This window comes from Podarcis pityusensis (genome assembly GCF_964106645.2).
Source record: "Podarcis pityusensis genome assembly, chromosome: 4".
Taxonomy (NCBI): Eukaryota; Metazoa; Chordata; class Lepidosauria; order Squamata; family Lacertidae; genus Podarcis; species Podarcis pityusensis.
In genome coordinates, this window is record NC_138027.1 from 85,025,618 (window position 1) to 85,041,247 (window position 15,630).

The following is a 15,630-nucleotide window of genomic DNA, read 5'->3' on the forward strand; positions in this document are numbered from 1 at the left end:
TTACTTTTTTAAAATATTGCAACCCTACTTTATATTATTATTATTACTTTGAAATCCATAGTCCCCCAGCACAATTGCACAGGCAATAATTCCTGTGTTTCCCAGAGATACTAATCCTCCTTGTCATTGTGCTTTGGTATTCTTTAAAATCCTCAATAAGAATTTAAATATTATTTGGGCTGGGGATGAGTGGCACTTAAAGGCTTAGTAGTATCACATGATTTTAAGCATCTGTATTGACTGCCAGTTCATTTGTGGGCCCAAATTTAAAAGGCTGATTCTGATATTTAAAGCCCTAAAAGTCTTTGATGCAGAGTTTCTCAGGTAATGCCTTCTGTATAATAATTTATATTTATTAAATTTATATTGTATGACCCCCCCCCCCGCAACACTTAAGTTTGTCTGATGAGGTCCTGCTCTGAATTTCATTTTATAAGGAGCAGAGGCATAGGAAGTGGGGTGCAGTGGGTGCAGATCACGCTGGGTGTCATCACTGAGGGGGGTGACAAAATGTCACAAAGTGAGGAGACCCCCCCCCCCAGCAGGCTCTGGAATGGCTGCTTCAGTTCCTGGTTGAGTGCTGGGTTAAATCTTGCAAGGGTGTGAGAAGAAGAAAGAGCTGTGCAAAGGGAAGTCAAAGCAGAGGACATACCTCTTTGTCCTCCTCCTTTTCTGCGCCCCCAAGAACAGCCTCCATTGTCCTATGCAGAATAGCACTGACCATAGCGCAGCTGAAATGGGGTCTCATGAAACTGGAGAGAGAAAGGGAAGGGGTTAGACGCTGCCTCCTCCAAGTCTCCTTTGCCCTCTTTTCCCTCCTGCCTGCTCTTGCCCACCCGGAGCTCCCCCTGGAGTTCTGCTCCCCACCCCACTCCCCGCAACTCCACCCACCCCAAAGACCACATTCACATCAGCCGGAGAAGGGTCTCGAAGGCCAGGGCCAGGCTCAAGAGGCGATCCCTGAAGCGCTCCAAGTGGTCACGGATTTCCTGGAAGAGAGCAGAGGAGGAAAGTCAGCTTCTTCCGGGAGGACCTGGGAGAGCAGGGTTCAAATCCCCACTCAGCTATGAAGCTCCCGGGTGGACCTTGGGCCAGCCTAGCCTACTTTGCTGGGCTGCTGTGAAGATAACAATTGGTGGCAGGGAGAACCATGGAGGCCACTGTTATGTACTGGGCCAGAAGGGGGATACTGTAGATAGTTATGCAAATGAAGGGTCGAAAGTGACGTTCAGTGATTGGATAGTTTGTATGCAAATGAAGGATCGAAAGTGACATTCAGTGATTGGATAGTTTTAGAAAATGGCAACAGTTACATTGTTCTGGAGCTCTATATAAGCAGGCTGACTGAGCTCCTCAGTTAGTTCTGTTCTGACTCTGAATAAAGAAGAGCTGTTTGAAGAATCGCTGTGTCGTCTGATATGTTCACCCACAACTTAACAGCCACCTTGAACTCCTGGGAGGAAAATGGGCTAGGAATGTCCTAGTAAATGTACCGTATTTTTCGCTCCATAAGACACACTTTTTCCCTCCTAAAAAGTATGAGGAAATGTGTGTGCGTCTTATGGAGCGAATGCAGGCGGGAGGCAAGCGGGAAAAGCCCATCACTGATGGGCTGTCCTTCTCCCACCTCGTAGAAAAGCCCGCAAGAGCCGAACGCAGCCTGTCAGTCCCTTCCCCCTCCTCGGGGAAAAGTCCCCAAGAGCCGCAAACACGCTCCACACGGCTCTTTAAAGGGAGCGCTGAGCAGAGCCTATATGCATCCCAGGCTCTGCTCAGCGCTCCCTTTCACGAGCCACGTGGAGCGTGTGTGTGGCGCTTCTAGGCTTTTCCCCGAGGAGGGAGAAGAGCAGCCCGTCACTGATGGGCTGCCCTTCTCCCTCCTCGGGGAAAAGCCCCACACGCTCCGCACGCTCTTTAAAGGGAGCACGGCTCTTTTTTTTTTCCTTTTCTGTATATAATTTTATTAATTTTCCAATAAAAACAAATTTATAACACAATTAAACATTAAGAATTCATCACACATCTTTTTTCTTTTAGACTTCCATCAACATGTCTGATAATTTTCCGTAGTTATTACATATCTTCACATTTCTTCATTTATATTGCACTATGTATATCTTATCTTACCATATTATTTAAACAATATTTATACCAAACCTTCTTACAGAGATTCTTGGAAACTTACAAACGTTATATCATTATCACAAATATTTTTAATATATTCTGTAAATTTATTCCAGTCCTCAGTGAATCTTTGGTCCCGTCAGTTGCGAATCCTCCCTGTTAGTCTGTCCAGTTCTGCATAATCCAGTAATTTCGTTCTCCATTCTTCAATCGTGGGCATTTCTTCTTGTTTCCATTTCTGGGCCACCAGAGTTCTAGCTGCTGTTACTGCATACAAAAATACTTTCTGATCCTTCCTTTTTATCTCACCACCTAAAATTCCTAATAGGAATGCTTCTGGTTTTTTAAGAAATGTATATTTCAATATTTTCTTTATCTCATTATATATCATTTCCCAGAAGCACTTCATTTTTTTACATTCCCACCACATATGATAAAATGTCCCTTCTTTCTCCTTACATTTCCAACATTTATTACTCACCTTATACATCTTACTTAATTTGACTGGTGTTATATACCATCGATATATCATTTTCCCCGAGGAGGGAGAAGGGCAGCCCGTCACCTCCCACCTTGTAGAAAAGCCCGCAAGAGCCACACTCCCTTTAAAGAGTGTGCGGCTCTTGCTGGCTTTTGCTGGAGGTGGGGAATTCCCCCACCTCCCAGAAAAGTCAGCAAGAGCCGTATGCTCTTTAAAGAGCTGCGCCTAGCGTGTGTGCGGCTCTTGGGGGCTTTTCCCCCGAGGAGGGAGAAGCCTGCAAGGGCTGCACACACGCTCCACGTGGCTCGTGAAAGGGAGCACTGAGCAGAGCCTGGGATGCATATACGCTCTGCTCAGCGTTCCCTTTAAATAATTTTTTTTCTTGCATTCCCCCTCTAAAAACTAGATGCGTCTTATGGTCAGGTGCATCTTATGGAGCGAAAAATACAGTAAATGATGAGAGGGGACAGTGTGGAGGAGCTGAGCTCTCTGGAGAAGACTGGCCATGTCGATTTCCAGAGAGCTAAGGCTGTGCAGGGGACCCCAGGACTCACACCCCGCCCCCAGGAGACCAAGAGAAAGCAAAGGAATGCTACTTACAGTCTGCACATTTTGTTCACAAAAAATTCCCACCCTCTTCTCTAAACTAGCTAACTATCTAAAATGCCCACCCAAGCCTAACTCTGGCCCCAAACCCAGCTCTAAGCCTAACCCTAACCCCCCGCCCTAATCCTACACTTACCCCTAACTACTCCTCTATGCACAAAATAAATATATACAAAATATGTGCACAAAATAAAAATGTAAAATAAAAAATATGAAAATAAAGAACAAAAAATAAAATAAGTAAGATAAAGCGTTAAAATAAAAAGTAAAATAATAAATAAAACAAAAAATAATAAAATCAAATGAATCAAATAAAAGTAATAAATAACAATCAAATGAACACCTCTCCTTCTCTTCTCCAACCGCCACCAACTCCTCTCCTCCACTTGCTTCACTACTAACCCACAATGGCCACCTGCAAGGCAGTGGCTTTTAAGAGAGAAGCAAGAGATGTCACAAAGGAGGGCAGGTCCTTGTCACCGTGGCAACCCCCCCACCCAACTGATAAGGAGACCAAGCTTTCACTGGAAGCAAGGCCTTAGAAGCCCCTGAGTTCTGGAACACTCTCCTAAGGAGATCAACACCACTCCTTCCTGCTAATTTTATGAAACTTAGCAAAAAAGTTTTCCTTTCACTTGTTAACTGGTTCTTTTTCTGGCCCTTATACAGATTATGTTGCTGCTGCTTTGCAGTTTTTATAATTTGGCTTATTTAGAGGTTTTTTTCTAAGTTTGTGAACTTTTTTTTACAGCTAAAATGATAAAGTGGTTGTAATAAATTAAATTACTCACTTAATTTGAATTTTAAAAGTGCAAATGAGGACAGTTATTGAGCTTTCTTTCTTTCTTTTTTACAAAAATTCCAAAACCCCCGCAATATTTATGATTGACTTGCCTAAGATCCAGAACAAAGTGCCGCCTTTCAGAAATTCCTCCTGGGCGTCAATTCCGCCTTTGAAATCCCAGTCATGTACGGCAGAAAAGCTGGACGTATGGCAGCCCTATTTTAAAAAGCAGTAAACAGCAGACAGATAATTTTGGAAGAAATGGGAATCAAACAAGGACAGCCCAGTTCTCCTGGAGTAATCCAGTACTGTACATAAAAATGCTACTCAACCTGCAAAGTTAAAGCCATTTTAGGATAATATTTTAGACACTATTTAGAGGCAAACATTAAAGCATAAATGGCAGAGTTTCTGGAAGTGGCTTTCTCAATTTAACACACACACCCCAAATCAGAGGAACTGAAAGCTGAGGTAAACAGAGGCTTAGTCTTTGAAACATTTATGGCCGTGGATTGCAAGAGCTGTCTTCAGCTGATTGATGGGAACTCCGCTTACTATTGTCTCAGCTACTGAGGTGTTGTGAAATGTTTATATGCATTTTAGCTTCTCATAAGTTAATAAAACAAACAGAAAAAACCTGTCAGCACACAAAGCCTAGAGACGGACACAATTAAAATCTCACCCACTCACAAATATGCACTTACAGAGATCTTGTACTCTTATGTTGCAGTGGAATGCACCACAGCTTCATCGGATAAAAGGGGTGATAGTCAACTAAATTTTACTCAGAGTAGACCTATTGAAATGAAATAACTTGACTAATCCAGGTCCATTAATTTTAATGGATCTGAGTAAAACTTAGCTGAATACCACCCAAGCATTACAGATGGCTTGTCATGTGTGTACATAGTCTCCTGGAGCTAAAATATTATGGAACGGCAATCTACACAGTCCCTGCCGGTTCTCTGTTATTCCAACAAGTGCAAAACTCTTGCAATTTGTTGGGAAACTGAGCACACAAACATATAAAAGAGCAAATATACCAAGGACAGGGCCTGTTAACAGAGGCTGCACAGTGGCTTTAATAATGCTGGACTTTCCCCTCTGCTCATAACAGTTTCTGTTTATAATTTCCATTTATTTCAGTGGGCATCACTTCCAAGTTAGCATCCATAGGACTGCACTTTTGTAACTTACTTTTATTCAGTTACCTTCTTCCCATTTCCCTAAGCAGTGAGAAATTTAAGGGGCAGAGCATACTTGCCTTTGGTTATCTTTAGAAGGATTGATCCCCAAAGGCTTATGACCTTTTATAATTAAATTTATTTACAGATATACATTGAGCAAAGCTGGAGCCAGACAGCATAGCTCTACTGCCTTTGCAGAATTCAGAGCTAACTCTTTTCCTGTTTCTCTAAAGACTACACCTTCTGTAGTTTTTTCCACAGTGAACTCTTACTCATCGCTTCCCTTAGCTAGGGAGAAGAGAATGAATCATCTTCAACAAAATGGCTCTGACCTTCCAGCGCTATCTCCAGCTATTTCCTAGCCACTCTGGGTCATTTACCTATAATTCTCCTAACAATCCTGTGGCTGCCAGCTTATCTGCTGACCGCGGATGGGAGAGAAATTAAATTCAGTTCACATTTTAAGGGGAACTTGGCTAATCTGAAACAAGATGCAAACCAAAATGCCGCTGTCTTTCGAAATCCACACTTTTCTGAATTTTGCTATGCCGTTCTCCATTCAAGATATTGGCATCCATCTGTCCTGAGAGACAATGGAGTGCCCCTCCAGGGGTGAAGTCAAGACACTGCAGTGTGTATGGGGAGCAAGCCTGTGCAGTGTGTATGGAGGTCCTGGGCTGCCCATATGACAAGGCCTTGCCGATGTGGTCCAAAGGAAAGCAGAGCAAAAGGTCTGGCACCATCTTGGCTGCAGGAGTTGCTAGAAGGAGGCGTACAAGGCACCATCCAACCGACTTAGGGACTCCACTCTGAATTTATGTAGGGTTTCCTCCTTAGTCTTCACTTCTCCCGAATATATCCCCTAAGGCAGTGGAGGTTTAGGATCAGAGTTTTCCTTCTCCTAGATGGGCTACCTTTCCAGGTTGATGAGCCCCACCTGCTCCTCACTTTCCTCTACAGCACATGCACCTTCATGACTGTTGGACCCACTATTGGTCTCATCCACTCAATCTTCCGGAGTCTGTCTTTGCATAGGGGGAAGTTCCTAACACAGAGGGTTTGCGACCTATTGGCTGCCCTCACTTGGTTTAGCTGGCCAGTCGAAACTGTTTCCTGGGGCGTGGCCACTGTCGCATGCTTACAGTTTCTGGGAGCCACAGGTGAGAGCTGAGTGCAGGATGAACACCAAAGCACTGGCGGAGGAAGAGGGGGCGGGGGGCCCCAGCACCACGATCCTGGTGGGGTGCCACCGTGGGCTGCCCCCCATGCTGGGCGCCACGCCCCCAGGACATGTGCCACGCCCCTGCAGGCGGTGTACCGTGCTCCCAGTATGCACACCACGCCCCCAGGACCCATGCCATGCCCCCGGGACATGCGCCAGCCATGCCCCCACCTGCTCTCTGTCCCCGGTGCTGGAGCATGAAGCTCTGCCACTGCACCAAAGGTGGACAAACTACCCCAGATGGAGCACAATGTGTCCCCCACCAGAGTTACTACCCCTCCCCTAACACCTCATACAAATAAGGTGTAGAAAAATGTATGCACTGGGGGAAACTGTGTATGTAAATGCATACATTAGTGAAAACAACATACGAAAATGCAATATATTTGAGAAACTGCTTTGCAAATGTGTATATTGGGCAACATTCTCACCAGAATGCTGATGAATTTTCCCAAGGGCTTTTTATTAATAAATCACATACTGGTGTGGAAATGTGGGAAACTGAAGTTAAGATAGGAAAAATGAGAAATTGAGAGAGGCCAAAGCTGTCAGATCTGCCCACCCCTACTGTTGACTGTTAAGGAACTTCAAGCAATCTGTCTCACTCCCCCACTGCCCCCGTAAACCCTCTCCTATCAAAGCTCTCAAAGTAAGATGGGACTTGCAAGTCACAAAAAAGGCAACATGTCATCAAAAGACATACTTGCATGAAATGTGCATAAAAACCCATATCTGTATAAATGCAATTTTAGAAGAAGAAAAAATTACTATAATAGAAATGCAATATAGCTAACCCTAGACTGTGACAAGGTGCCTAGTACTCACTGTTGGAAGGGCAACTTCAAAGCCTTCTTATAGTTCTTTATCTTTAAACTAGAGTTAAATCAAATAGAGGACACCTTCAAACAGAGGGTTGTTCTCTGTAAGGCAGGATTCTTATCCAGCTTATCACATGCTGCAATACATCAACTGTTTAAAGATGGTGAATAAAGGCAATTGTAGTAACGCTTTAGTGAGAGAAGCAATAAGGGAGGATTATGTTTCTTTTTTCAGATGCTCGGTTACACTCATCGTACAGACTTTGAATCTCTGTCATTGGCTGAGATGTTGTTTAAGACACGCAGACACACAAACAGCAGTGTGGTATAGTGGTTAGAGTATTGGACTAGGACCTGTGGGACAGGGTTTAAATCTCCACTGGGTGGCCATGGACACTACCTAGAGCACCATGTGGCGATCACACAGGGTCCCCGGACATTTGATGGTCTATTGATCCCTGTGCCACCACCACTGTGCTCGCTTCCCCGCTGCCACCAACCCATTTCTTTCGGGTACACACTGAGTCCAGACAGTTGTTAACATTAAACCAAATAAACAAGTTCATTTTATAAGCATGAACAAGTTTATGGTTTCAGATAATTTTCCTTGTCAGTTTCTTAATCTTAGTTTTTTTTACCGGCCTACACCTTCCTAATACCTTCTAAATGATTACCCCAACTGTTTAACCGACTCCTCTTAACAGATTCTCTCACTCTCTCGAGTCAAACTAGCCCAACCCACAGACTTATCCTCCCTCTCCCTTCTCTAACTCCAGACTCACTTCTTAACAACTCTAACTCCTCCCCTTGGGTTCCTATTGGTTAATCATTTTACACTTAGTTAACCCTTTCCTTATGACCCAGTATGATGTCACACACCTAGGAGGCAAACGCCACACACCACTTCAGAGGAAAAGTGGTAGAGAAATGTAGTAGTAGTAGTAGTAGTAGTAGTAGTAGTAAGTAAAGGTAAAGGGACCCCTGACCTTTAGGTCCAGTCGTGACCGATTCTGGGGTTGTGGTGCTCATCTCACTTTATTGGCCAAGGGAGCCGGCGTACAGCTTCCGGGTCATGTGGCCAGCATGACTAAGCCACTTCTGGTGAACCAGAGCAGCACACAGAAATGCCGTTTACCTTTCCGCTGGAGCGGTACCTATTTATCCACTTGCACTTTGATGTGCTTTCGAACTGCTAGGTTGGCAGGAGCTGGGACCAAGCAACGGGAGCTCACCCCGTTGCGGTGATTCGAACCGCCAACCTTCTGATCGGCAAGTCCTAGACTCTGTGGTTTAACCCACAGCGCCACCCGCGTCCCATAGTAGTAGTAGTATTAATACATTAATAATTATAATAAAAATTAATTAATTAATAGTAAAACAATTGAGTGAGCATCAGTAACCTGAATGAAGAGAGATACATGAAATTATAATTGCATCAGGAAGCGTACTTGGAAATTAAAAACTTTATCCAGAGCTGATAGAACAAATTTTGAGGATGTGAGGCCCATTTGAAGCAACCAGCCAGTTCTCTGTCTATAAACCTCTTGTACGTGGCAGTTCCGATCATTTTTTACGGATTAATTCATTTGCTTTTTTCCACGAGCTTCAGAAATAACCCCTGTATACGTTTGCTTTGGTTCACCGCAACTCTGTCCTTTTAAGACTAAGCACAAAGGGATTAAAGCCGTCAGACTTCAGGTTTGCCTGGCTGCAAATTCAGATGTTTGACTTACAGTTATTGGCTCTAGGGAAGTTGGATTTGTTTCTGTATATTTATGTTGCCAAGAAACAAAGAAATGACTATTGTAAGAATTTTTCCTGGTGCTGGTTGTACACAAGAATTTCCTTGTGTAGCCTGAACTATAAGTGCATAATCATAATTGTCTTCAGCAGTGGGTTTTTTTAATATAAAAAGGGGGTACTCAAGGGTACGCAGTACCGACACCTATTTTGTTGTTGTTGTTAAAAAGAGTGGCACTTACGGCACCCATTTTTCTAGAATGGATCTTCAGAACCATTCAGATAGCCAATGCATATCACAAACTGCTTAAGGCAGAGTATTGGAATTTCAGCTGAATGTAGTACAGTGGTACCTCAGGTTACATATGCTTCAGGTTACATACGCTTCAGGTTACAGACTCCGCTAACCCAGAAATAGTGCTTCAGGTTAAGAACTTTGCTTCAGGATGAGAACAGAAATCATGCTCCGGCGGCGCGGCGGCAGCAGGAGGCCCCATTAGTTAAAGTGGTGCTTCAGGTTAAGAACAGTTTCAGGTTAAGAACGGACCTCCGGAACGAATTAAGTACTTAACTCGAGGTACCACTGTATTATACCGGGGGGGGGGGGTGTCAAATTTTATTTGAACTTCTTGATGCTGTAATAAGGTAGTTGTCTTACCAATAGTACAAAGCCACATTATTTATTTAAGTCATTTATACCCCAACATTCAGATAAAAAGACTGTCCGAGAAACTTACAAAAATGAGTACAGTAGTCCTTGTCTTTCATTTTACAGTGACATGATACACGAGGAAAAGTGAAGAGGACAAAGAAAGGGGGGAAACAAGTTCAGGCCCCGGTTATTATAACACATTTATGCAGATCTGTGAAGATCCTGGCTGTCTAGGAGAGCAGAAAAATATCCACCCTGATCAGAGGACAATGTCTAGGCTAAGAGGCCACGGCTGTTCCTGCAACACAGTTCTGTTCCCAGACAGCTGACTTGATGGCAGCTAGAATCCTCATAAGGTCACACGTAGGCACAGATGAATCTGTCAGTTTCTGTTTCTCTCAGTTTCTAATTTTTCCGGTCACATTACTGCATCAGTTGGTGAATATTGTTTACATAGAAAATGTCCTCATGAAAATCCATCAGTACTTTTGTATGCAGTTTTGCCTAATATGCACATTTTTGCTAGCAATCTTTTAGGTTATTTCCATGAATATATGCATCTTTGAATACAAAATTGTATGATTTTTGCACACATTTACTTACAAAAATGCATTGCAAAATTCTGAGAAGTGAGAATTTCAAAGGATAGCCATGTTTCAGCTCACCTAGTGTTTTGGAAACTGCAATTAGGTGAGGATGCATCAAACTGTTAAATTAACCAAATCTTCTTCCCTGTCACTACTACTCACAGCAGGGGTTTGATGGCCAACGCTAGTGGAATTTCTGGCTGACTTGGCACTGGCAAGGAGCGACCCCTTCGCAGAAGTACTCTTCCCCACCCCAAGCAGATCCTTGACCAGAGCAGATGACAATGTCCTGGCCAGAAGGGCAGGGCTGCTTTAGCCACCCAGTTCTTTTCTCAGACAGCTCATTTATGATTAATTATATTGAGCATATACTTATTTAAAATGGATTGGACCCTTATCTTTTCTGCATTCAGTAATTCTTTTGTTTGAGTGTCTGTTAAGTTCAATGAAATTAAAAAGATATCCACAAAACAGTGAAAGAACACTGTTCTGGAAATAACAGAGAATACATGCTCATCAGATGTTAGATGCTAAGAAGGATAAAAATTAAAGCAGGTGGATGGATTAAATCAAATGAAGCGGCTAGGCTTAGGCCACAATAAACTATGTGCTATTAGAGGATATTAAGATAATGATCATTTGGGTTAGCCTACAGCCTAATAAGAATTCTGGGATTGTAAATAACCCTTGATGGGTACAATAGAGTTCGTGACTTCTTTGTTGTGAGAGAACACCAGCTCATCTTCATTTTGGGAGCCAAAAGTCTCTATCTGGAAATGTTAGTGTTAAGTTGTGGGTGAACATATCAGACGACACAGCGATTCTTTAGACAGCTCTTGTTTATTCACAGGCCAGAACAGAACTGAACTGAAGGGTTCAGCCAACCTGCTTATATAGAGCTCAACTACAAAGCAACAGTAACAACTTTCTGTAACTATCCAATCACTGAATGTCACTTTCAATTCCTTATTTGCATATGCGGACCTGAGTGAAAACTATCTACAGTATCCCCCTGCTGGCCCAGTACAGTAACTTCAGTACATAACAGTAAGGTGGCCACTTCAAACAAGGGCCTTGGTTTCCCACTCATATCCTTTATTGTAAGAGGAAGAAAATGTTTTCATCTTAAGGAGCACATTCCCTTTTCCCCAAATGGCGGAACATCCATTGGCATGGTATTGCATCATTTGTCATTCCCTCTCTACCTCTCCCTTCTCAGATGTCTGTGAAAACATGTCCTAAACTATGTGGTAACATCCCCACTTTTCCTCCTTTAAAACAGTGTTTCAGGCTGCCTGCTGACAGCCCTGGGGAACAAACTGCTTGCTTTGATTAAAAGTTCTGCTCCACCCCTGCTGCACCAAGTCCTGAGATTTTGGGGAGACAAAATTCCCCATGCTACGACTCCCATAAGTTCTGATGCAATGGGATTTATTCATTTAAGGAACTTATACCCCACTTTCCTTCATAAGTCGCAGGTTACAGTAAAAACAAACCACATACAAAATTTAAAATGCATATTAAAACATCAGAAATAGAAATATTAGAACAGCACTCAATGTGCAAAGGCCTCCGGGGTGGGGGAATGTTTTCACGTGGTATCTGAAACTTAGCAGGCATGGTGCCTACCTGATTTTTAATAGGAAGGAGTTTTACAAAGTTGGGCCCTCTGCAATTGAAGGCCTGAGTCGTGGTTGGCAGGAGTTGTGCTTCTGGTCCATCTTGGTGTTGTCACGGCCTGCTTCAGTCCGTCTGGTAGGAACTGGAAAGAGGAAATTATCATAGGTGATGCCTACATTAAGCAACAGCAGCCCCTGCCCACAATCTGGTGAGCATTTTCAGTTATGCGTTTTCCCTAATATTTAACATCATTTTTTATTTACCCAAGTGTATATGAATTCCTTATTTGCATACTGTGGTTGATGTTATTGTTGTGCTGTGTTTTGATACTTGTGCGAAAAGCAGTATATAGGTCTTTGAATAAACAGGGCTCCTTTGGGAGGAAGGGCGGGATACAAATTGAGTAAATTAATAAATTTAACAAAGAAAAATAAAGAAAAAGTGGGAAGCCCACACAGCGGGACATGAACACAATACTGTCTCCTTATGTTGTCCCACAATGACTGGTATTCAGAGGCATAGTGCCTCTAACTCTGGAGATAACTATTTTTTAGTTTTTATTCTTATTTATTATTTAAATTTGTATACCACCCTTCATCTGAAGATCTCAGGGTGGTACACAGCATAAAAATACAAAATCAAAACACAAAATACATAACAAGAACAATAAAAACCCATAATCAACCTCCCACAAACACATTTCTAAAAACCCATAGAATGTTAGTCAGCCAAAGGCCTGGTTGAAGAGGAACTAGAAGCAATTTATGGCTTAATCCTCCATGAACTTGTCTAATCCCCTTTTAAAGCGATCCAAATTGGTGGCCATCAACATTTTTTATGGTAGCAAAGTCCATATTTGAATTACGTTCTGTATGAAGAAGTACCTCCCTTTGGTTTTCCTGAACCTGCTGTGTGTTCTAGCGTTGTGAACTTATGAGAAAACCACTTTACATTTACCGTGCATAATTGTATAAACCTCTCTCATATCTACTAAACCCCCCCCCCCCAAACTAAGAAGTGTCATCCCTTTGTTTCAAGGGATGAATAAAGAAACAACTCTTCCTGAAGAAGAAGCAGAGCCTCCAAAGATTTAGCAGAATTGTACAGAACAAGCTGGGACCATCTGGTCAAAAGACAGCCGCTTCCCTCCTGCATCTCTGCGACATGCATAACTGACACATTGATTTTTATTTTTTAAAGAGGAATGTATTTTACAACCTTCTGCCATTACACCATTGTGCCAGTCAGACTAAGATTTTGTCTGCATCTCTGCCAAGTCACTTAAGCACAGGATGTTGCCAAATTGCTTTTTAAGCTCACCAGAGAGTTTGGTAGCAAGGATTGGGCGGAGGCTGCTGTGGCAAAATTTAATGAAAAGCACCGGACCTCTGCCATCGTTTCAGTCATGTGTCAGTCATAACTAGCATGGTTTAGTTAAATAGGCAGGGTTTTGTTAAGTGGGGTATGTTGGGTCTATAGGTTGCTATCACTCAAGGTTAGGTCACTGCGAACCTTAAAACACTCTCTCTCACACACAGACACATTCACATGCACACTCTTGCCTTAAAGGAACTGTCAAGACCTTAATCCTGCAAATTATCTGAGTAAATCCTATTGTTTCTGCAAAGAGATTTATTTGGGGGGGGGTGGAGCTTACATTTCCACCAGAAGGTAAACAACAAGCTTCCAAAAGAATATTTCCAGTGCTTGCCTCAAGTTAGATGTCTGTTGAAACCTTTAAAACAACCAACTGAAGTATCCGTCTCATGACAGCAAATTAAGAAACCTAATATCCATTCATGATTATAGTTTGAAATCCAGTTTTAGCAGTTCTTTTCTGCCATAAAGGGGGCAGGGGTTGGGGTTTTTTTTAGGTCAGCTACCCAGTAAAATCGACAGCCAGCTGAGTCTGTCTGGTGAGTTTTGTTTTATAAGCAAACATGTACCTGCAAACTGATATTAATACCTTTTAATTAACAGCTCCCTTTATTCCTGCAACAGGTTATGAGTCAACTGTGCCTATATACTACTAGGTGTCAGGATAATACGACAGCCAACGCATGAGCCACATCCTTAAAAAAGAAACAGGGTTTGGATGGAGAAGGTGAAAGAAAAATCTGCTTGCTGGCAGGGATTTAAGCTTACTCAGCTGTTCTGCCATGAAGCACTTTTATGGAGATATATTTATGCTATGCAAACTGCAAGATTTTTACAGCTGAATACCACCCTAACTTGCTCCATCTTGCTTTTCTCTGAAGTCAAAGGTGCTGACGCACAGAGAGAAGCACAACTGAATATGGGCAGGCATAATGGAAAGGAAGATGTTAGCACTGAGAACTAGCAGAATCAAAATCATCTGTTCAGTTTAACTTCCCTGGCATTAAACACTGTGCTTATCTAAGCTGGTTTGTGTGGTCTGGAAACATTTGACCTTGATAAGTACTGTTGTGCACACCCCAGTCTCTAAGCAGTGAGAGACTTTAGGGGTTCCAGCACATATCCAGGGTGCTGTTTTCTTGGAATGAAGGTCAATGGAGGCTCTGATGTCTTTAGGATATATGGTTTTTACAACATATATAACCATAACCTACCCTACTTTTGCTGGTCTATGGCCGTAATAAAGATTTGATTGATTGACATATATAACCTGGGCATAAGCTGGAAATGCTCGCAGCATTAACACTCCAACAGATCTTGTTTTCCTATAAGGCAAGGGTGCCCAAACTTTTTTCAAAGAGGGCCAGATTTCATGAAGTGAACATGCGTGAAGGCCGACCAAAGGACCAACCATAGTTGTTCAGCTTTTTCTAGGATTGAAGTTGTTGAACTTTTTTCTTAGGATTTCCCCCCGAAGTTGTTGGGCTTTTTTTAGGTTTTTACCCCAGGACATATGCTGCCACGGGGGCCAGATTAAATCAACTGGCGGGCCCCTGAAACGGACTTTGGACATGCCTGCTATAAGGTTTCTAGTTGTGTCCCCAAACCCAGAGCTTTGGATTCAGCACAGAGGGCAACTCAAGCCTCTGTGACCTTCCAGCTTTCACACATGGCCCCATACTAAACCAAAAGACTAGCTCCTGGCCTACTGTTCTCCTACCTATAAGATGATGTGGCCTCTAGCCAGTAGGGAGGAAAGTCTACCTCCTCTAGAAAAAGCATCAGTACCCAGTTGTCAACACATGTGTTCTTCACCACCTTGTCAGACATGCAAATGGAGGGTGACAAGCCAGGTTAGGGCAATTAACAGGGGAAAAACAAAAAACAAACCTGGTCTGATTGGTTCTACTACAAACTACAACCTTACAGTTATGAAATCACAGGCTTGATTGGGATCCATGGACACCACCCAAACAAATCCTCCAATACTATAATCCTCCAATACTAGACAGCACACCTAGGCAATTGCAGGGGTGTTTAACCTCTTTCAGACCAAGGTCCACATTCGTTTTGTGGTCAACCTTCCAGGGACACACCAGTGATGGATGGGACCAGAGGCTAAAATTTGCAGAGCAATAGACACGGATCGGTCACATGGGTAGAACCTGTCAGAACCTAGGATTTACTGTATTTTTAGTACTGATTACTAGTTAGTCCCATAGAGACATACTCTTTAAATATCCTCTCAGCTGCATGGGTGGGCAGCTCCTACCCAGCTGAGAGAATTGCAAACACTGTAATATCCTATACTGTACATGTTTACCGAGAGGTAAATTCCACTGAGCAAAGTGCAGCTTATCCCTAAAGCAACAGTCAGGATGACTCAACTAGAGTTGTGTGGGTCAACTGCTTGGTGCTGTAGCAAAAAGATC

General features: G+C 42.8%; 2 long non-coding RNA genes across 3 annotated transcripts; one reads left to right on the top strand and one right to left on the bottom strand.

Annotated features, from left to right (window-relative positions):
* Window positions 1-577: 577 nt before the first annotated feature.
* On the bottom strand, window positions 578-8,126 carry LOC308475912. 2 transcript variants are annotated; one of them, XR_013985523.1, is made up of 3 exons: window positions 4,700-8,126; window positions 910-989; window positions 578-752 (listed from the first exon to the last, which is right to left on the bottom strand). It is a non-coding gene; the product is annotated as an uncharacterized lncRNA (long non-coding RNA). The 2 variants fall into 2 exon arrangements; XR_013985524.1 differs by lacking the exon at window positions 4,700-8,126 and adding an exon at window positions 3,206-3,912.
* A 499-nt stretch (window positions 8,127-8,625) lies between these two features.
* On the top strand, window positions 8,626-14,320 carry LOC308475887. Its single transcript, XR_013985482.1, has 4 exons — window positions 8,626-8,768; window positions 9,738-10,304; window positions 11,052-12,029; window positions 13,823-14,320. It is a non-coding gene; the product is annotated as an uncharacterized lncRNA (long non-coding RNA).
* The last annotated feature ends 1,310 nt before the right edge of the window (window positions 14,321-15,630 follow it).